A 20,929-nucleotide genomic window follows, 5' to 3' on the forward strand; every position below is an offset into this window, starting at 1 on the left:
GCTAATTCAATATATTTTATACTAAACCTTTTTTCCCCTCCTACTGCGTATGTATGAATCAAAGTAGTTTCTAATATAAAGTCCATCACACTTTGCACAGCGCAGCTTTTCTGAGTACCTTAGCTTTGTTCAGCGGGTTGCTTGTTTTTTTCTATTTGTCTTGGAGGATCTGGTGTCTGATTATAATGGAAATGAAACTAAATTGTATGTATTTGGCATGAAACATCTGGAGTTGCTGGATGGTTTAGATACTAAATAAATGTGTTAGGGTCACCTTGATTATTTTTGATAAATGCAGACTGGGAACATTTCAGTGGCAAATAAAATGAGATGGAATGAAAGGCAAAAATGAAGTAGTAATTTTCACTCATAGGTTCTATGTTAAAATACTATGCGTCACTCACAGAGGATCAGCTTTCTGAAGCCTGTGTCAGTGACCAAAAGTGAAGGCGTAACTGAAGTTAACAGAGTTTGTGGGGAAAATACGTAATGGAAGAAAAATCCTTGGTATTTTTGTGAAATAATAGGTGGAGCAAAACTTGTAGAAGAGCTAATACATTTTATTGGATTGACAGATACAGAATGAATTAAACTGCTAAGCTTTAATAATGCAAATTCTTCTTCAGTTCTGAAGTAGAAGTGCCAATCTTTATCTTTAGACCTTAATAACTACAACACTACTACTGTAACAAATAGCTGGTGTCATTATAATGTTTTAATTAATTTCTGTTTGAAAGGTTATGAATTAAAGGCTGATAATGAAATGAATAGCTTTGTCCTTTTAATTTCCTTAAAAACATATAACTTAACTAGTTAAACCTTACTTTCCAACTTCATATGCCTCCCATCTTCTACAAGACCAGTTTTAATTTGGATGCTATAATTATATTCAATACTCATCATCATTATTTACAAATTTGTTTCACTTCAGTCTCTTTTGCCACCCATATTTGTGTTCAGGAGCTTCTGTAACAACTTCATATGAGTTCTTTTGCCCTTCAACTGAAGCATGCTACTATCCTCAAAAGAAAGGTAATATTTCTAAATATAGAAACCTAATTTAGGTTCTGCTGTGACAACTAGTGGTCCATTTCTTTTTCTTTACAACGATGAGGTATTTATTTCTGAAGTCCATTGATATGTTACTTAAGTCATCTTTTATCTTGAAGGCAGAGAAAAAGTTGCCAATAGGGAGAAATGAACAATTCTTGTAAACATACTTGAGTTTGAGAGATCTTTCATAGCTAGAGTATCTGTTCCGTTTCCCTAAACTGGGTATGTATTTTCTTTTATCATTAAAACCACTATAATAGCCACTTAATAAAAAGTGTATTTACTTCTGCTGATACAAACTCAAACCCGTGGATATCTTTAGGGTTAGCAGATTTATGGAGAAAGTCAGGTATAGCTCAGTTACAGAGAAACTTTTAGAGACTGAATAATGGCTGGGAAAGAGAAAAGAAATGTGTCTATGCAGGTATGCCAGGGTGATTTTTTTCATAAGGAGAGGTAGTTCTAGAAGTAGCTATGCTTCTTTCTGAATAAATTATTATCTTTTATATTAATTGGAAAACAACCCCGCTTCTTTTTTTTGTACCGGAACAGGTGGGGGGAAGGGAAGGTTATGGGTTTTGCTTTTTATAGGCCAAATGGCTATGTGATTCACAGAGAAATAGGTCATTCATTTTATAGGTTCTCCTGAAGTAATTCAATGTACAATGTTACAGCACTGTGAAATACAGGCGGAGGGAGCGGGAAAGTGTCCTAGAGATTCAGTGCTTGCCCTGTTGTCTAGCTCCATTTGTGGGTCTTGGTCTGAAAAAGCATTCTTTCGGAGAAAAAAAAACACCTCTCAGTGAGGGTTACTCTTTTGTTCCCTCAATACCTAGCTAATGTAAAGCTTTTTCTTGTTACTTTGGGGGTGGGGAAGGCAGTAAAGTTCTTAAAATAATTTTACAGATATGAGAATATAAAGACCAAAGAGAGGCTTCATTTTGAAGCTTCCATCCATTGCTTGCTTTCTAGCTTCAATAAGCACAGCTTGAGGACATCTTAAATAGGGGTTAAAACACCCCCCCCCACCCCCCCCAACTTTGGAATAGTCTTAGGTTTGATGCTGTTATCCGATTTATTGATAATTTTGTATCAGTTACACCTGACATGTTGGGCGAAAAAATAATAGTTTAAGTCAGTTGAAATACTGTTAGAAAAAATTGAACATGATTAGGAGAATTAAAAAAATTTAATAAATTACGAGGTTTGAAAGGGAAAAAATGACAAATGTTTCTCATCCTCACAAAGCATGCTGTATCTTGCAAATGGCAAAAGTACTCAGAAGTGACACAGCAAAGAGAGGGAGGTATGAAACAGAACAGCATATGGGGAGAGTGCGCTAGTGATTTATGCTGTTGAGAACAGGTAGTACTTTATTAGAAATAAAGGACCGCTCCTCCTAGTCTGTCTGTGGAAGCAGGGGTCCCCAAAGGGGGCCTGTTTTCTGTGATAGAGAGAAGGTAGTGAGGTAGAGAGAAGCTTAACTCTTTATCATTTAGTACTCAAGCATTTTACAGAGCAAAGTTATGTTTTTCACACTAGTTGGCTTGTTGGTTTGTGGCCCAGGTACAACAAAAAGTAGTAAGTTGTCTTGGTAGAAAACAGGAGACTTGCATGGAGTTTCTAGGTGTGTTTCCAGCTTCCAAGGTGGTTGTGTGGTGACAGTACACAAAGCTTGTTAATCCACTGCCAGCTGTTGTGCCTGTTCACTCTTTCTCACCCTTCTGGTAGTTATTTTCCTACCCCTTGTGCCACTTTCTCAGTTTACATCTTCCTTTTCCTTTAGTGCCAGGTGCCAGCAGTGGGGGACACTTTCTGTTCTGGTCTCTGAGGCCATAGCCCTTGCTAATCAAGAACAGTGATTGCCAGGAAAGGAAACAGCCCCTTGCTTGCCAGTATTTCTCAGTTAAACATCTGTGAACTCCAGGGGTTTTTTTTGGTGTGGGGTTTTTTGTTTTGGGGTTTTTGTTTTTTTTTTTAAGGCCTCTAACTGTGCCGAGGTTGGGTAGGCTTTCACGGGAACAGCCAAAGCAGAAATCTTTAACACATCCAGTTTGTTTCAAAGCATTGTGCTTTTAGTAGAGGTCAACAAAGCCAGCATAGGACCCTTTCCCGGGGGGCTGGAAAACAAATCTTGTTTTCTTGAGGATCAGTGACTAGTGTTTGATTTGAATGTAATTTATGGACAGCATTTGAACTTGAGTGTGAGACTGATTCCTGCTACTAACCACAGCTGAACTAAATGAAGGGTTGAAGTTCCTTCAGACAAAAGGTTTCAACAGTTAAGCAGCTGATAAGTAGTTGCTGTGTAACTGGTGTATCAAGGGAGTTCAGTGTGTGTCCTTTTTGAAGGCAAGGTCTTGAAAGAGATGAGAGTTAATAATCAAGGGAGCAGTGGAGGAAGCCTGAAAAATGGTAGATTTAATAAAGGTGACTAAATATAGTATGTACGAAAACATTAATACAGTTCAAAAGTGAAGAGGGGGAAAAAAAAAAAAAAGAAAAAGCAAAGGGGGAAGGCTCAAGATGCAACTGGCAATGAGGCTGGAACTTAAACCATCCAAGAATTAAGAGAAGGCTCATGTGGCTGAGGAATTGCAGATTTCTTGGTGGGACTTTTGATGTTGCTGAATGGGATGATAAGGAAGAATGAGAAAGCTACGCAAGATCCTGAAGGGATTTGAGTGGGAGTGGGAAGGAAAGATTCCATCATTAGCCTTCATGATAGGGTAAATGACAGCAAATTTACTACCATGGTAGATTACAGATGCGCACATCATACTGTAGAAGACATAGAGTAGATGGTCTGATGATCTTAAGTGGAGTTATAGTCCCTGAAGGAGAGAGCCCTGAGATCACTTACTCTGCCTCCAAGTACCTAGAAAAAATGCCTTTGGAGAAGAAGGCTAGTGCAGTATAGCTGGGAACTTCAGCGTAAGGAGAAAAGCTTTGACCAACTGATGCAATTTACATTCAGGTTTTAGCTCTCAGCAGGAAGCTGTTGGATAAATCTTTGTTTCTGTCTTAGCATATGGAGAAGTGCCAGTGGGTAGAAGACTAGTACTAATTGAGAAGGAAAGGAGTTCCAAGATTAAGGAAAATTACAGTCAGGCATTGCAGCTAGGGAAAGGTTTTCACTGGATAATGGGATGTGGTTACTAAGAAACAACTGAAATGTTGTGTATACATATTAGAGAGCCTGGACAAGAAAATGGAGAAATCCGAGCTTCTGATAGAGGTTGGGATATAAGACATATGAGTATCAGAAGCGTGGTAAAATGCTTTTAATAACTGGACTAGATGTATTTAAAATGCTTTGTGCTGTTCAGAAATAACTGAACAAAAGCAAAAGTTGTGTAGTACTAATTACACGGTAGACTAGAAAAAATGCTTTGGTGTAAAAGGGACAGACAAAAATCAGTTTGGATCAAGATCAGTTTGGAGAAAGATGACAGGAGGAGTAAAGAATCTGTTGTTAGCCCCGGGGTTAGACTCAAATAGGGATAGGGATCTCTGAAGTGTTAGATAAATACTTCTTCTTATGAGGTGGTTTACTTTCCCAGGTAGAGATTAGAGAAGAAATGATAGGGCCAAGGTATTCCTGGATGTGATTGCTGGCAAGTTTCTTCCTTAAACTAGTCACTGAACCAACAGGTAATCGGTGTTGCTTTGGTCTTCATTTTAAAAAGCAATGAGGATATTCTAGAAAATAATTTTGGATAGAGGATTCGGTTTCATTTGATGCTTAAACAGCTGGTGAAAGAGCTGGCTTCACTCTCTGCCCCTGTCTAGCTGATCCTTGCAGTCACACAGCCAAGGTGTGAGTTACCATCAGCGAGGTGCCCCTAGAGAAAGTGAGTCAGTCAGGGTGGCGGGGTGAGCTCTGGTGGGTCAGGCTGCCAGAGGAGGTAGAGCAAGTGCTTGGGGCTGGTGAGGCATTCAGGACCTTCCCATTCAGTGGCAGTTTACAGTTAATCAAATAAAGTTGAACTTAAAATTCCACTCCTAGTAATCATGAGTTAATCCAGTTTGAAATAGGTGAAAAAAAAAAAAAAGGTAGGAAAGTTGGTTTGAAATTCAGGTTTTGAATCTTAGTGGCAAATTTAAATAAGCAAAGCTGATCACAGGTGTAAAGAGCCTGAGGACTCAATTTCTTGAAGTCACAGGTACATAAATCTTGTTAGGAGCCTGAATCCCAAGTAAAGATGAGTTCTCCTGTTCTGCAGACCAAAATGGATGAATAGCCAGCCTGAAGATACGTAGTAAGACTAAAGCAGGAATCCTGTGAGCAGTAGGTGGGGGGAAGACTTCATTCCAATTTCTTTGTTTCTAAGAGTTGAATTTGATCTTGACAGTGATGTGAAAACAAATAAAAAGAAGCTTTTGTATGGTAAGAAGGGTAAAGAATAACAATACACAACTAAAACATTAAATATTTTCTGGCTTAATTTTCAGTAAGGATGATGATAACTACAGAGGAAAAGGCAAGGTGCACAATGAGAATAAGAGAATGGAAATTACTACTACCAGAAGGAACTTAAGGGTTGTAAAATACTCAGAAATTTCCATCTCAGAATTAGGAAAGAATTAGTGCTGATTGTAACTATTTTAGCTAATCTTTCCTTCAGGGTGGTACCAATGATTGGAGAAAGCAGTGCCAACATAAAGAGGGGGAAAGGAAGAATTATGCAAGCAATTAAGAGACTGTCAGTCTGCCCTCACAATATATAAAGCTTTGGAAGGCATTTTTGCAAGGTGGGGTGGGGTGGAGGGGAGGAGAATAGTCAAGGATTTGGGAGATTAAAGAAAATGAAGTAAAATACAATGTACCTACTTCAAAGAGTGAATTTTAGTGACCCAGTACCTGTCTTTCAGAGGCATTAATTTTCTAGACAAGGAAGGCCAGCCTGTGGCTTTCAGGGTCCAGCATGATCTGTCAGAACCTCTCCTAAAGTCTGCAGGTAAGTCTTCCCATTCAGCTCCATGGTGGGAATCTGCAGGCTGGGATTAGTGCAGGTGGGGCAAGCTGGTACCTCACAGCTCTTGAGAGTGCCAGAACTTTGGGCCGGGGAGCAAGGTCTTGAGAGTCTGCCTTTTGCATTGCAGCCCCCAAATAACCAACGGTTTATAGCTGTTGAGAGAAGCCACGAAGCAGGTGATGTTGGTCAGAGAAGCTGGGCAGAGGGGCAGATGGCATAATAAAAACAGACTTAAATATAGCATTAATTTGGGCATGTGTTTCTAAATGCTGTTTTATTTGGGAGATGTAAGTGTCCCTGCAGATACTTGAGAATCATAAGACTGAAAAAGACCTTGAGATCATCTAATCTAAATTAAGGCCGTTGAAATTTGTTGTGTCTGCTGCAGAGATCAAGAAATTATTCCTTGCAGCATCCTGTTTTCATAGCTGTCTTCCCCTCCCAGGCTCTTCAGTCTGTATTAATCCATGGCATTTTAAAAAACTGTGCTTATTTTATTGCTCCCTTTTGAGAACATACCTGTCTTGAACAATATCCAAAACTCCGCTCGCTTTATAGTACTCCAACTGAGTGCAACCTGTGTTCAGCATTCATAGAGCCTAACATTCATATATCCCAGTACTGTGTTTGCATCTTTATAGCATGATACCGTTAATTCATAGCAGTTCACAAATTGAACCTAACTTTTTTCTCTTATTGTGGAATTTCTCCTTAGCCAGTTGTTCACCGTTCAGTATTTCTGCTGTTGACTTCTGCTTAGCTGCAGTGTTTTTCATGTCATCTTTTTTTCTCAGACCACTTGTCCAGTTTGTCTTTTTGTCCTCTAATATAATTTGTAGTCCCACCAAGCTGGTGGTTTGTTGATTGAATAAATGTAGTCTTATGTTCTATCATCTGGGTCACTAATGAAAGTAACAGTGAGTAAGAGTAGACCCAGTGTAGGTGACTTTGGGAACTGCATTCTAGATATACATTTTAACAGTGAGCTAGTGATTATTTCTGAATGCTTTGAGGGTGTTTTGTTTATTCCTTTTTTCTTGATATGCATCCATGTTAGTTTCATTTGGGCTTAATCTTGTGTTACATGAATATCGTAGGAGGCAGTATCAGAAACCTTGCTTAAGTCAGGATATAGATCTGCTTCTCAAGTCGTCTGTTCTTCTATCTGTAAAGGAAATTTGCTTTGACATGATCTATTATTTTCAAATTCATGTTGGCTTTCACTCATTGCCTTGTTTTAAGTGTTTACAAATAATAGAGTGGTTATATCTGCTGTGTGCCTCGTCCCCTTCCCCTTTAATCATGGGTTATTCTAGTCATCAGCACCTTGAAAAGCTACATCGTAGACCCCCTGAACAAAGTTGGTCAGCTTTGTTCTGAGGCAAGAAAATGTAATTCATATCATTCCTCTAGACTTTTGTAATGCATTCCACAGTATGTCAAGTGATGAACAATCAGGAAGACAGGGATTAGTAGCATGAACAGTAAATCAGGTAGGAATTGGCTTACGAGATGTTAGCAACGTGGTGTTGAAATAGGTGGAGCAATGCAGTGGTGAAACAGGTCTGGCTACTAATAGCTGTTCACGTTTGGGAATGACTTGATTAGCATTTTCACTAAAAAAAATGTTTGGACTAATTGGTTAAACTTGGTTAAATCTGTGGATGGTACAGAACAGGAGGAGTCCTTAATGCAGCGGATGAGGGGTTTTTATGTGACTGAAACTGAATGTCCTTGAGAAATGAAGTCATAGAAATGGAACAAAATGTAACTGCATAAAACACAACGTGGTGGCACAGAGAAGGTTTTGCCCTCCTGGGCAGTCAGGGGAGGACTGTGAACCTGCTGTGTGATGTCAGGATGTGATCACAGGGGTGACTCTTGGACATGCAAGATGTGTCTTGCTGGAATGGAGGCATGCCAGCATCCCCGTGCAGCTGCCCTCGGGAGTCCTTTTAAACTAATGTACGTAATTCTGGTCAGCTATGCTGGAGAATATAGATAAACTGAACAGGATACAGGGAGAGGATGATTAAGATAACCAGGGTGTAGAAGTACAGTCTTACTCTGAGAGACTAAGTGAAAGTGGATAATGTAGGCTAGTAACCTTGTCATGTGCGCTAGCAGGGGAGGGATGAGGCAATGTAATGAGTGCTATAAATAGATCTTTGAGGTAAATACTGTCTGATATACCATACAAATGGATCTAGAAGATCCTGAACTCACAATACAGACCTGAGACACAAATCTGAAAAAAAAGCAGCAGGGTACATTGCTTCTTTCTAACATGCCAGTAAGTTTGAACTTGGAGAAGAAATGCATTTCACATTTAGTGGGAAACTTCTAAGTGAGATGTATTTGTGTGACCTTTCAGGGACCCTAGAGAAAGGAGATGAACAAGATCTGGATCATTTTGATTTTATCTTCAAACTCACAGCTGTCACAGTTTGAAGATGAGTGAATTTATAAAAAGCAGAAAACTTGTTATCTCAGAGAGAAATACTTTCAGCACCATCTGTACTGCGTTTTCCTGAAAGGAAAAAAAAAAAAGCATTTGTCCATCAAGGTTGCTACTGGACAAGCGTGTAGGAGGGCAGATGCGAGAATCTAAAAATAACACTGGGGGGAGGGAATCCATTATGATATCTAGGTTATTTTTTAATTTGTTTACTAGATAGACTGATGGTGTTTCATCATTATTTCAGCATTATCCTGATGCTGGGATATATTGACTAAAGCCCCGTCTGTTCCATCAGACTTTTTATTATCAAGTGTAAACTTTTAACCTCGACTTCTTAGTGGTTTATGCCTATAAGGTTTTTTGTCTTTGAGAAGCTCTCCCAAACCTTTTTCACTATAGAGTCGGGAACTGAACCAGTGTATTAGCAACTGTCTCTGTGTAGGAAATCTGACAAAGTCACAGTATGATTATAAAACAATCATAGCAGGAAAACAGATTGCTCAAGAAGGTTAAAAGGTATTTCTGTATATACTCTGAAACTAGATTGTATCTCTCGGTGCTTACATGACACACAAAGGTGAGGTGAACAGTCTGATATTTTTGAGGAGTATATACTAGCATGTTGTCTTGGTGATATGAAGCTTTTCACAAAGATAATTAAAACACAGTGCATCGATGTTACTTTAATATTAAAGTCTTAGTGTTTGTAAATATGAAAATGCTACTTTTAAGATAAGATACTCTTATGCTTAAAGTGTATGTGTTTAGGATATAAAAAGGATGTATCGCAAAACACTGAGAAATGTCAAAGTACAACCTTACTCCCAACAAGCTGGGACTAAGAGAGCACAGAGGCACTGAATCCAAAATGAGTAATCCTCTCCTGCCCTGAGTGGCCTTTCCCGATTAAGGGAATCCATAGGTAGCCAGATAGAAAGCCTGCAAAACTGGCAAATGGAGTTCCTGGTTTTTTTGAGACATTGTGGAAGTAGGGAAGGAAGAAAGAATAGATGTTGTAGCCTTTTAACTATTCAGCAACACACACACCCCCCCCACTTCTGAATATATTGCAAACTGAATGTACCTATTCTACAGCTCTTATGCCTCCTGACAAACGGGGAAATACACTGCTGTCAGTGAAAGGGAGTAAATGTAAAGACTGGAGGAATGGCCTTGATGAGTCTTTTGCTTCTCAGAAATGGAATCCAAATTCGTGTGTAACAACTTTATTCGTACGATAATCTGAAGCAGGTATTGCCATCTTTCAGCTTCTACAGGATGTGTTCCTCTAAAATACTGCTCTCGCTTCTTGATATTTTTTCCAAGGTTTTTATACTTCACCTTTTTGTATGGTTTTGAGGCTTCTGTTGTTCCAGATAGCTCCAGACAGGAGCTCCTATTTAACTTATCTTTTTCTGCTGATCCCAGCAGTGTTTCAAGAGGCAGTTTCACCCCCACTCAAGAGGCAATTCCAACTGAGTTGTTACAGCCTACTCAAGTGACCATTTTATAGCATGATGTCAAGAATATGTTGCATGCCCTGGGTGTGGCGTCAGGCGCATGGGGAGCATTTCGTATTACAAGAGTGGCTTGGATACTGTCGTAGGATGTGAGAATGGAAAATACCAGCAGGGGTGCATTCTCACCACTGCCGTAATGGAGGAAGTGATGCCTGGAGTGAGGCTCCCTCAGAACCGCACCCCGTTTTGCCTCTGATGGAGCCAGTGGCTTGTTGCCAGGAGGTGGCCTTGGACCAAAGGGCCTGCCAGCAGCCTGAGCAGTCGGGAAGCCCAAACTACAGTGGGAAGCTGAGCTTTCTGTGGTGAGGATGCACCCGAGTTGTTTTGGAGAAGAACAAATAGAGCAAATTAAAGAATGCAAAATAAAATACGGCCCATTTAAGAGACAGGAAGCTGACTTAAGCTGGTGAATAAGATAAATAGAGGGGGAATGGTAGGACAGAACAACTGAAAAAATGGCAGAATTTGGGGGGAAAATAGCACTCTGGAAATCAAAGTGGACAAGGATGTAGGGGGGTGAGATGAAAAAAGGTGAGGCAGGTATTTTAAGCTCTGGGGAATAAAACCAGAGTTTTTATCTGGTGACTCTCAGGATCTGTGTGACTCTCAGGAAGTGAGAGGTGCTTCAGAGAGCGATTGGGAATGTAGCACGAGAGGGGCAGGAAGTGGTAGGAGGGTGAAAGGTGGAGGCCTGTTCTGTAATGGACTTCAGTTGGTATGAGAGGGAGGCAGTGCTGGATGCTGAATCAGAAGAGCAGCAATTCAGTGGATGTAAGAAGCCCAAAACTGATGTTCTCAAAGTTGTTTTTCTGGAGGTGAGGCTGGAAGGAGGCTGGGTAAATGCATGTTACATCCAGTAAGTTCAGGGAGAAAAGGATGCAATAACATTGTGAATGTTGACGATCGGGTTGGAAGGAGAGAATAAAGCCAGGAAATGAGTTGGAGGGAGTTTGGCATTATGGTGAGGGAAGCAAGAAGGCTGGAGAAGCATGAATACTGAAAAATGTGGATGGCACCCAAGTTAAAAAGGGTTTGATGAATATTGCAGAAAGAGTATGGGTAAGAACATTGTGATCTTCAAGCTGTTGTGCTTGCTTTGTGGAAGACAGAATCGAGTCCCAAGGTTAATGACTGTTGTGGCACATTACCATGACACTTGGGAACTCGTATGAAAATCGAGGATTTCATTGTGTAACGAGTTGTAGAACAAACGCAGAATGAAAGCGTTTCCTTTCTCCATGGACTTAAAATCTGAGAGTAAGTCAAGGGCAGATGACACACAGAGACAGGCAGATGGGAAATAGGAGGCATTGCTGATGAGGGAAGATGAGGCTTCTATAAAGCAGTGGCCAAGCCCTTGTCAAGGTTTCAGAGGTCAGTACAGCAAAGCAGAGTTTAAAGGAGAAAATGGAAAGATGTCAGTGATTCAGCTTTGCAAGTGTTGCCAGTAAGCCGTTCCTGAAATTGGTAAATAAGCAACAGCAGGATTTGGGAGATGCTGTTACTGAAAGTGCAGTTTGATGTGATGGGACTGCTGGGGTAAGGAGTGCAAGAGTGGGTGTGATGGGCTGGAGGTGTTCATGATGGCATTTTGAATGGATCTGAACATGTATGCATTTATTAAGGCCAGAGGAAAGGAGGCTTCAGTAATCAAAATGAAGGATGACTGCAGGCTGGTGCTCTGAACTATGGGGATGGGTAGTAAAACATGTGTGTTACAGGCTTTATAAGAAATATCTGCAGGAGTTCAGTGTAACCTGGACCCAGAAGTGAGAGAAACCAGGTCACACTTAAAGATTACATTGATGTTACTGAATTTGAGTGAGTGGCAGGGTCACAGCATTTTTGCTAAGCTAATGAAGGGAAAGGGCATAGGAAAACAGACGTTTTTTACAGCAGTCCTGGGCTTGAGATGACAGACATTCACACAGGGATGCCTGAGAGACTGCTCAGTATTTTGTCTTTGAACATAAATCTGGAATTAGAGCGCTGTTCTGTAGGTTCTAAGTATAAGGATTTGTATCTGTAAGTGGCATACTGCAGAGGCTAGGTAGAGAGAAAAATGCCAGTGACAGGCTGCTAGCAGAAACTGAATTAGGGGAGGGTGTAGAATGGGCTAGGAAGAAAAGAAACTAGGGGCAGCAATTATGAAAAATGCTACTTGTGTAGCTTAGACCTGAATGAATGAGTTGAATTTGTATGAAGGATTGGGGTTTTGTAACAGGAGAAATGAAGGCAACTTAATCTGAAATTATTTGCCAACAGTCAAAATCTGTAGTTTCTGAAGTTTGCAGATCATTTAAACACTGGCAGCAAACTGCAGCAAGTAAGAAAACTCATGCAATACTATTGCCTGCAGTGATGAATTTTTTTTTTTTTAATGCCATACTTCTGGTGTTTTTTTTACCAAGATTATTGGTCTCCTGTTGCAGCAGGGACACCAATTCAGCCACAAAAATAGCGCAAGTTTACTAACAGAGTGTATTCCCAGAGCTGCAATTACAGTACTGGTATGATGAAGTAGATGGAGGTGAAGTAATGGGGAAAATTGCAGAGTCATGTTGATGCATGCAGCATTAAACTCCATGGTGCTTGCCCAGGGAAGGATAAAAGTTATTTTGCAAGTTGATCGAAAAATATTGTGAAGATAGAAAACATATTTTAAATCTGATTAATGTGAAATACACTGTAAGATCAGTTGGCACTGGTAACACCAGTGTATTAACGGTAGTTGCTCATGTTTCCTCCATGTGCGCTATTGTCCTCAGCTTCTCAATTTTGGAAAATTATTAAAGATAGTCTGGTGAAGTTTTTGCATGTCTGGATGTCTCCAGGTGAGATCTGTCCATCTCCGTAACCAAAAAGGAGAATTTACATGAAGCATTTGCCAAATGAACTGGGGCCTAAATGCCAGTTAGTCTGTTTGCTGTGCTGCAGCCTCAGTAGTGATGATTATTTCTCACACGTTATTCCTCCTTTGGACTTCGGTTTCTGCATTTAAGTACACCGTTTGAACTCTGTGCACAAATACATAATCAGAAAGTTAATTTCTCCACTAACATGAGACGGACCGTAGCTCTGCCCTTACGCTGGATGGTTTCTGCCAGAGTATTGCCATAGAACCGTTCTGCTTGCTAAGCAAATGCAGGGCAGCACAGAGAGGAAGAAGATAAGTACAGAAGCGCTAATTTAAATGAAGGCCGATTTGAATAATTTTCATTTGTTTTAAAGTTTAAATACTAACTCATTCGCAGTATTCTCCACGTGCTTTTCCCTGGCCAGCAGCACGGCACCGGCGGGTTTCTCGGTGTGGTTTGCAGTTGAAGGGGTTACTGCCCTCGGGAAGGCTGCAGCAGCACCCCCCGCCTGTGCTTGGGTCCCCCGTGTCGTTGCGGCGTTGCTGGCAGCGCGGGGCGCGCAGTGCCCCCCGGCCCGGGCGCTGGCTGCCCGCGCTGCAGCTGCTGCCGCCCCGGCCACAATGGGCGGCGGGGGGCGGCGCTGCCCGCACCGCTCGGGCACCGGCCGCTCAGCAAACGCCGCCTGTTGTCTGGGCGCTCGAGTGGAAAACCTGCCAGGGGTTTTAAAAGGGAGGGGGGAAAGGAAATTAAAAAAAAAAAAAAAAAAGAGCAGCTCTTGCAAAACCGTGCCAGCACAACCCGGCGTGCCTTCCGCCTCCAAGCAAACAAAAAGCAAACTGAAAACCTCCAGCAGAGGAAGGCGAAGCCATATGCCACCTGGAATTTTTCATGCGGTCTCTAAAAATACAAAACCTGCGGTACCGCCATCCTGGTGTGCATGGCCTGAGCCTGAGCCGAGGGTGTCTGTGGGGTGCTGCTGTGGAATGCCAGAGGAACACTTTGCCATACTTGAAGTTACAGCTGTGGCTTTAGGAAGGGAACATTTGCGTTTTGCCATCGATTTTCATGATTATCTGTAGTTCTAGTGATTATCTGCAAAATAGGGCACACTGTGTTACCAGTAATACATGTATCCTGTGGCAACGAGCCAAGACAGTAATTGAAGGTCAGGGATTGTTTGCCGAGTGCAGTTCACTGTGCTGCCTGATTCCATAGGGGACTGGCAGTGCCAAAGAACAAAGGCAGCTCTGTTCTGCAAGCTTATAGTATGGCTTGTTCAACAGAGTTCAGGCCCAATTGTGAGGCGAAGCAAACAGTAGTTGGAAACTGTGCTAAAATAATGTGACAATTAAGTAAGCTGCTCTAAAGTGTTGTATTTTGCAAATGTCATAACCAAGCTTGGATAGGAATATTTTCCACAGACTTTGGGATGCTTGAAGACACTAATTTTTAAAATTCTTGTTTAAAAATCAGTGTTGTTGCCTTCACATGGCAGATCTGTGTTTTGTTAAGTATCCACACATACATTGCGGTAAATTTAGTAAGCTGTAAATGATGTAAATGTCGTATGTTGCTTTAGTGTACTTAACATTAGCCGCTACACCAGTAGCAACTTCATTATTACTTTTAGACTCTCAAAAGGTGTTTTCCCGCTTAGTGAATTTTCACCAAGATCGCCTTTAAGTGAAACGCTCAGAAATAGAGTTGCGGGGTTAATATTCCATAGCTGGTGCCACTTGAGAATCTTTAGCAAAATCCCTCTGTGGTAATGGAATAGGTGGTGCTGCACTGGGTATTAATATTCATTGTTACTAAGTTGCAGTCTATTAATAAAGCTTTGTCCACATGGGCAAACTTGCCCATCCTCCAGACAGTCTTGTGATTTGTATTTTAACAGTGTCTGTCTTGGATGTTATTAAGGATTGCCTGCTTTGGCAGTTGCACTACATACCACACAGCTATCACAGTGCCATTAGTTTAATAGTAGCATGAAGTATGTTGTACTCTGTAATAGGCGTAATTCATTTGTTTGCCCTTCCTGAAATAACTATTAGTGTTTGGACTCTTACTTTAGAGAAATGGTAAAACAAACCCCTGAAACCCTCGTATGAGAGAGGCACAAATTTGGTGGTGGTAGCAGTAGTATGCCTTTGGGACGTTCAGTACTTGTTGGAGGTAATCTAAAATGTGCTTTAAAACTTAAATTGGAGATCAGACAAGTACAGAATTAAGTTTGGAAAAAATACTTTTTCTTGACTACTTGACAAAATCTGAGCTCAGGGTATTTCCTTGTCAGCTATTACTGACAGGTCAGGTTATATTGGTTTTTTTTAGAGATGGTGAAGCCCCTGTAGAACCAAGTCTGTGAAAAGCTGGCCCACTCACTTGACAAGCTGTCCTGTTGCTGTTTGGTGGCAGAGAAGGGGCATGCTTCTTGCACCAAAGGGGCAGAGGCAGTACAGACTGCGGCCCCGAATGTGGAGCAAGGATGCATTTTAGTCTGCTACTGCACGACATGTCTAGGTACCAGTGAAAGTGGCTGATGAATTATTTCTCCCTACCACAGTGCAGGGGGGGTGGAGAAGAAAGAATTGGAAAGAAATTAGGTCAAAGTGGCGTTACTGAGATGTTTCATTTTAATTTTTTTTCTCTGGAGATTGGGGAAGTGCAGTCCCGCTGTGGCCTGGCTGGGGTAGGGGTTGTGTTTTGGGGGAGCAGAAGGGGTCGGAGAGCCCCATGCTCTGTTGGCAGTTGAAGGCAGCAAGCTCGAAGGCAAGCGAGTCTGGTGAGGGACTGTGACAGGGACGCTGGGGATGAGAGGAGCAACTGTCTGGCCTGGGTGGTCAGGAATAGATGGAGGCTGCTGAGGGCACCGCTGCATCCTCTCAGCCTTGCAGCCATATAAGGCTGCTCAGCTGCCTTGGGCTGTCGGGCAGGAAGACCACTTAAAAGGGAAAATCAATGCAGTAAACCACCTCTGCCAGCATCCCTTCAAAGCAAAATCCAGCGTTGCAGTTACGTGGTTTGAGCGTAGGCTGGGTGGCACACAAAGGTGGTGTGCAGGTAGTGTGGTTCCTGCCCTGCTTGTGTGCGTGCGGCATCACAGCTGTCATGGAAGAAATCCAGTTGCTGGAGTGTGTGGTGGGTAGAGTGCCTTCCAGTTCAACTTAAATTTTTAACTGTACTTCAGTATTTTATTATTTCGTAGCTCAATGTTTTATAGCATTTGAATACACATTTAACCTTACATCATTTAGAATAATTCAACATGAGAACAGAGGCGTAGTCATGCATTGATTTCCCATTATTCTCATACTTTCTTGGCAAACTATGTGCTTTGTATTTTTTCCATGAAGTTAAAAAATGTACAGCTGTTTATGTTTAAAGGGTTTGGAGGAAATAAATGCCTCTATTGCAACCTCCCTTGTGATTTGTTTTTTCCTTTTTTTTTTTCTTCTTTTTTTATATCCACACTTGTGTATGTGAACTAGACTCAAGGAATGCACAACAGGCGTTATCGCTAAATTTCTGTTTGGAAACCATTGTCTCATTAGATGGTGCACTGTGCACTTTTTTCCCCTGGACTGTTACTTAGGTGGATTGATGTTTTGATGTAAAACTGTAAACAACTAGTTGGCTAGTGCCATTAACTTCTGTTCAACAGTGGGAGAACATGCTTTGTTTTTTTAGTGTCATCAAGGAGAAAATCGGTTGTATGCTGAAGATCAGAAGGCCGTGCTGGGGAGCGTTTTGCAGCGCTGGGGCTGGCCAGGGCGGCTTGGGCCCGCGGGCAGGCCCGGCCCAGCGCTGCCCCTGCTCCGGCTGCGGCTGGACCCGAGTCAGGCCCTGAGCTCATGCCTGACCCGCCCTTCCCTTCCCTCGCCTTTGCGGGGGGACGCGGCCAGCACCGCAGCGCTGCTGCCTCTAAACAAGCCCACCTGCGCGAGGGGGGGAGGGCACCCTCCGGACAGACGCGGGGGCGGGGGAATGACTTAGGCCGTGAGCCAGGCTGCGGGTTTTGCGGGGTGCCGAGGTGTGGCGTGCACCGGGCGGGCCCCCGCGCCGGTGGGAAGCTCTGGGCCCCCGGCCGCCCCGGCCCCGCTCCCGGGCCGCTGCCACACGTGGCCCTCGGCTCCGCCCCCGCGGGACGTGGCCGCCTCCCCGCCCCCGCGGGCCGCGCTCGCCGAGCGCCGCCCCTTCCCGCCGGCGTGCTCCCTCGCTCGGCTCCCGGCGGCGCGGCGCGGCTCGGCTCGGCTCCGCTCCTCCCCGCCCCGGCACAGCGCCGCCATGGCCGGCCCCGCGCTCGGCGCGCCCGTCCTTATGTAAGCGCTGGCGGCGGCGGCAGCGCGCCATGACCCAGCAGCGGGGACGCGCCGGGACCTCCGCGGCGGGCCCAGCTGCGCGCTAGCCCCACAAAGGGCGGGCGGCGCGCCCCCCTCTTCCTCCTCCTCCTCCTCCTCGCCGCCGCCGCCGCCTCCTCCCCCGGCCCCCGCCCTCCCCGCCCCCGGCGCGGCTGCCCGGCCCGACCCGGAAGCGGCGCGGCGAGAACCATTTTCCTTGTGAGTTCAAAGGCGGAGGCGGGCGCGGAGGTCCCGCGGGCCGGGCCGCCCAGCGAGGTGCGTACCGACGGGCGGGGGGCGCCGGCCGGGGTCCCGGGGTGCGGGGCGTGTGTGAGCATCCGCCGCGGTCATTGAAGGGAGGCGGCGGCCGCCTCCGCGGGACACCCCCACCCGCGGACATCTTAACTTTCTGAGGGGCGCCCGCGCGTCTTTGTTTGCCCTGCCGGGTGCTGGGGCGGAGCGGGGCGCGCCCCCGGCCCCGCGGCGCTGCCGTGTGTCCGTGTTCCCCCCCCGGCCCCGCGGTGTGCGGGGCGGCGCACGTGACGGGCGGGCTCTGGCGGGCGCGGGGGCGGGCGCGGCACGCGGCTGGCGGCGGCTTTGTGCGCGGCCCGGCGGGGGGGGGCGGTGCGGGCCTTGCGCCCCCGGGCCGGGCCGGAGACACTGTAAGTACCGGGCACCTCCCTGCCCCGGGGGAGCGGCGCAGGGGCGGCCCGCGCCCTTCCCAGGAGCGGGGAGAGCGCAGTTGGAGGAACCGAGGTGTGGGGTGGGTTTTTGGTATTTTATTCCGTGAGCGAGGTTGAATTCCCGCCGGTGCGGCCGGCTGCTGAACTTGAAGGGCTCGCCCGGCCGTCGTGGTGGGGAACCCCGCCGTTACGGAACAGCCGCGGTAACGTGCCATGCGGCACCCCGGCTGTCTCGGCGGGGCAGGGGCCCGGCTGGCGGGGCTGCCTGCGGCGGGCCCGCCGGTGCCTTCCCCCGCTGGCGGGCTCCGACACCCCCGCCGGGGAAGGGCCGAGTCCCGCCCGCAGTAACGCCGTGACTGGAAACGGGCCCTTCCGCAGGGAATGCAGGCGGAATAGTCTGCGAATGGGAAAACTCGATGCGCGATTTTTATGTCAGATCTGCTTTATTTATCTTGTGCTCTTTTCCACTCGGTAATTCTGCCTTTGAGTACAAACCATGGCAACAACCGGGCCTTGGAAGAGAGCTACAGCTATTTTGAATGATTAAGTGTCATAATGAAAAGGTGCCAGTGTTTGCGCTATTGCAGACTAAACAGCGAGGCTGAAGAACAGTATGTGGGAAAGTTTGCTGAATAGCACGTATAAATAAGTTTACGTGATCTTTTCAATTTTGGTGGTTTGAAGAGGAAAACCCGTAAAACGTTACAGGTTTTAGTTCAAGGATAGCTTCCTTGGCTATATCCTTAGCTTATGAAAAGCTGCTCTCCTTACGGTATGAATTTCTCCGGAGAGATTGGGGGTGGGGGAGGGAAGGCAAACGCAGTTCATGTGCATAGGAAAATGTGCTTTTGTGGTGCGGGGAGCAGGCTTGAGGCGCAGGGTGGCCGGCGAGGCAGGCTGCGAGCTCCAGTGAGGCGCATGAGGCAGTAGTACGTGCGGGCTGAGCCGGGCAGCAGCTGCGAGCTCAGCTGTAACCCGAGCGTTTGCTGCAATGAGCCTTCGGGGTGTCACAGCCTGGCAGCGCCGCGGCTGCAGCAGCCGGCAGTCAGCAGCTCGCAGCCGAGGTGCGGCGGCTCCCGGAGCTCCGGCCGGTGCCAGGGAACTGCCTGCTCACATGGTGGGGCGGCTCACCACGTCTCCAGCTGCTTAATTGCATTAGGGAGAGGTAAAAATGCACCGTGCGCTTGCTGGGTACTGCTTCATGGGGAAAGCAGGGCCTGTGGTTGCCATGGGGGGGGGTTGAAACGATAAATAAATAGATGAGTTGTGTTACTGGGCGTTAGAAAAAGCAGTCTGTGAGTAATCCACTGTGTTCACGAGTATTTGGTGAATGCCGTCGAGTAGTTTTGAGGTTGTTTGCTGTGAAGTGATGGTACTTAATATTTTCTGAAAAATTTTGCTTGGATTTCCGGAAGGTACAAAGCCAACTTCTCTTTGCAGTCTCAGCGCTGTGCCAGATGCCTCCCATAGGGAGGATATTTCTTGCATGAGCTGGGGAAAATCATGGGGAGATAGAGGCGGGGGCGGAGTAAGAAATGTATTTTATTTTTGGTATCGGGGAACTTGGTAGCAAAGCAACCAACGTATGTGTATGTTTATGTTCCCTTTGGCCAAGCAGGGAAATTTGGTGGAAAAAAAGTGGGATTTTTTTTTTTTTTTCAAGCAGCCATCTGGAAGAGTGCTGAAGTCAGATGACACTTAAGGTTGAATGCCTGAGTCCTTTGCTTAATTGTAGTCCTTGGGGAGTTGGGTTAATGTAGATGGTAAAATGAAGCTTTATGCAAGTTTGAAAGTGAGATATTTGCTTGAGGAGGTTCAGTTTTTCCTGGTTTCAGCCAGTACGCTTGATTCTCCCTAGCGTTGCCCTCCACTTTCAAAATGGAAGAAGGGAGCGTCTTCCTCTGAAAGTCTGCAAGGAGCTTGTTGGACCTTCTTACATCCATTTTCATGTTGTTACATGCCTCACATGCTTGCCTATAGTAGCTGACTCTTGCCTGCTGTGCTCTTAGTCTGTTTTTCTTTGTGTGTATGTGATGCGAAGCTTGGTTATGTCTTCCATCTTAAGATTTTTCAAATCCCTAACCCACCCTGGTTTGGATATCTCCTTGGTGGCCTTGCCTGTCTCTTGGAGCTGACGGCGTCTGGACTTTGCTTTCCTAGGAAGGCCTCCTTGTATTAAAGGGTGGGGTTTTGTTGCTTGATAGTGGGAATGTTGGGGTTTTTTTCTGATAGTGTCTGGAAAAAAATCTCAAGTTGTATGCAACTGAGCAGCCATCCGTGTATGAGGCGGTGTATGACATGGCGTAGTTTTGCTTTATTTATTTACATATTTTTGCTCTGTGCTTGTGGGATAGCCTGCATCTTCCACATGCGTGTTTTGGGGGCGTTGGCCTGTCTAGAGGCTTAGATCTATGAAAGCAAGTGAGAAGGCATTACGTTTCTCTTCTCAGAATAATCACGCTCGCAGATCTATATTTGGAACTGGTTCTTTTAATACCAGCAGTAAGATAAACTGGTGGCTCACACATACCTTAATCTGTAGTGTTGTCTGAATCCTGAATGATAACTGCAAGCCGCATTCCACACTGTTTCGTTTCAGCTAATGATGTGGTATATCCTGTTGTTTGTAGTCGGAAACACGTTTCTTGACCTGAAAGCTATTGCACAGAAAGTTAGAAAGGAGCCAGCGCGGAAGAAGTAGAACAGTGTACACAAAGATGCAGGGGTGAATTAAGAACTGAAAGACTACAACGTTGACTTTTTAAAACAAAAGTTTGTCCGCTTGTGAGTTTATACACTCAGTGCTTTGTAATTTCATGACGTGAACTCCACCCTCTCTTAACTCAAACCATTAGCAATACAGGATCCATTATAGAGAAGTGATGCAAGAGCAAAGGCCCTTTCTTAACTATTAGAGGTTAAATAATTATTTACTATTCAGACTCTGCAGTTAGCATATTATCATATTATCCTGACCCTCCAGCCCTTTAATCTAGTTACCCTGTTGAGATGGCTGACTGGCTGATAGGTTGTTG

At 44.8% G+C, this 20,929-nt stretch overlaps 1 protein-coding gene across 3 annotated transcripts in view; it reads left to right on the plus strand.

Annotated features, from left to right (window-relative positions):
* The window catches only part of JMJD1C (jumonji domain containing 1C), a 165,936-nt gene that overhangs the window by 85,386 nt on the left and 59,621 nt on the right, over positions 1–20,929 (plus strand). Inside the window, exon 1 of one of the 3 annotated variants that reach the window (XM_055720848.1) lies at positions 17,233–17,487. The exons of the other annotated variants lie outside the window; for them this stretch is intronic. The gene's annotated coding sequence lies outside the window, so the exon portion shown is untranslated. Of the gene's footprint in view, positions 1–17,232; positions 17,488–20,929 lie in introns of those variants that run through there. 3 annotated transcript variants of the gene reach the window in all.

The sequence above is a fragment of the Falco cherrug genome, chromosome 9 (assembly GCF_023634085.1).
Source record: "Falco cherrug isolate bFalChe1 chromosome 9, bFalChe1.pri, whole genome shotgun sequence".
NCBI classification, from domain to species: domain Eukaryota; kingdom Metazoa; phylum Chordata; class Aves; order Falconiformes; family Falconidae; genus Falco; species Falco cherrug.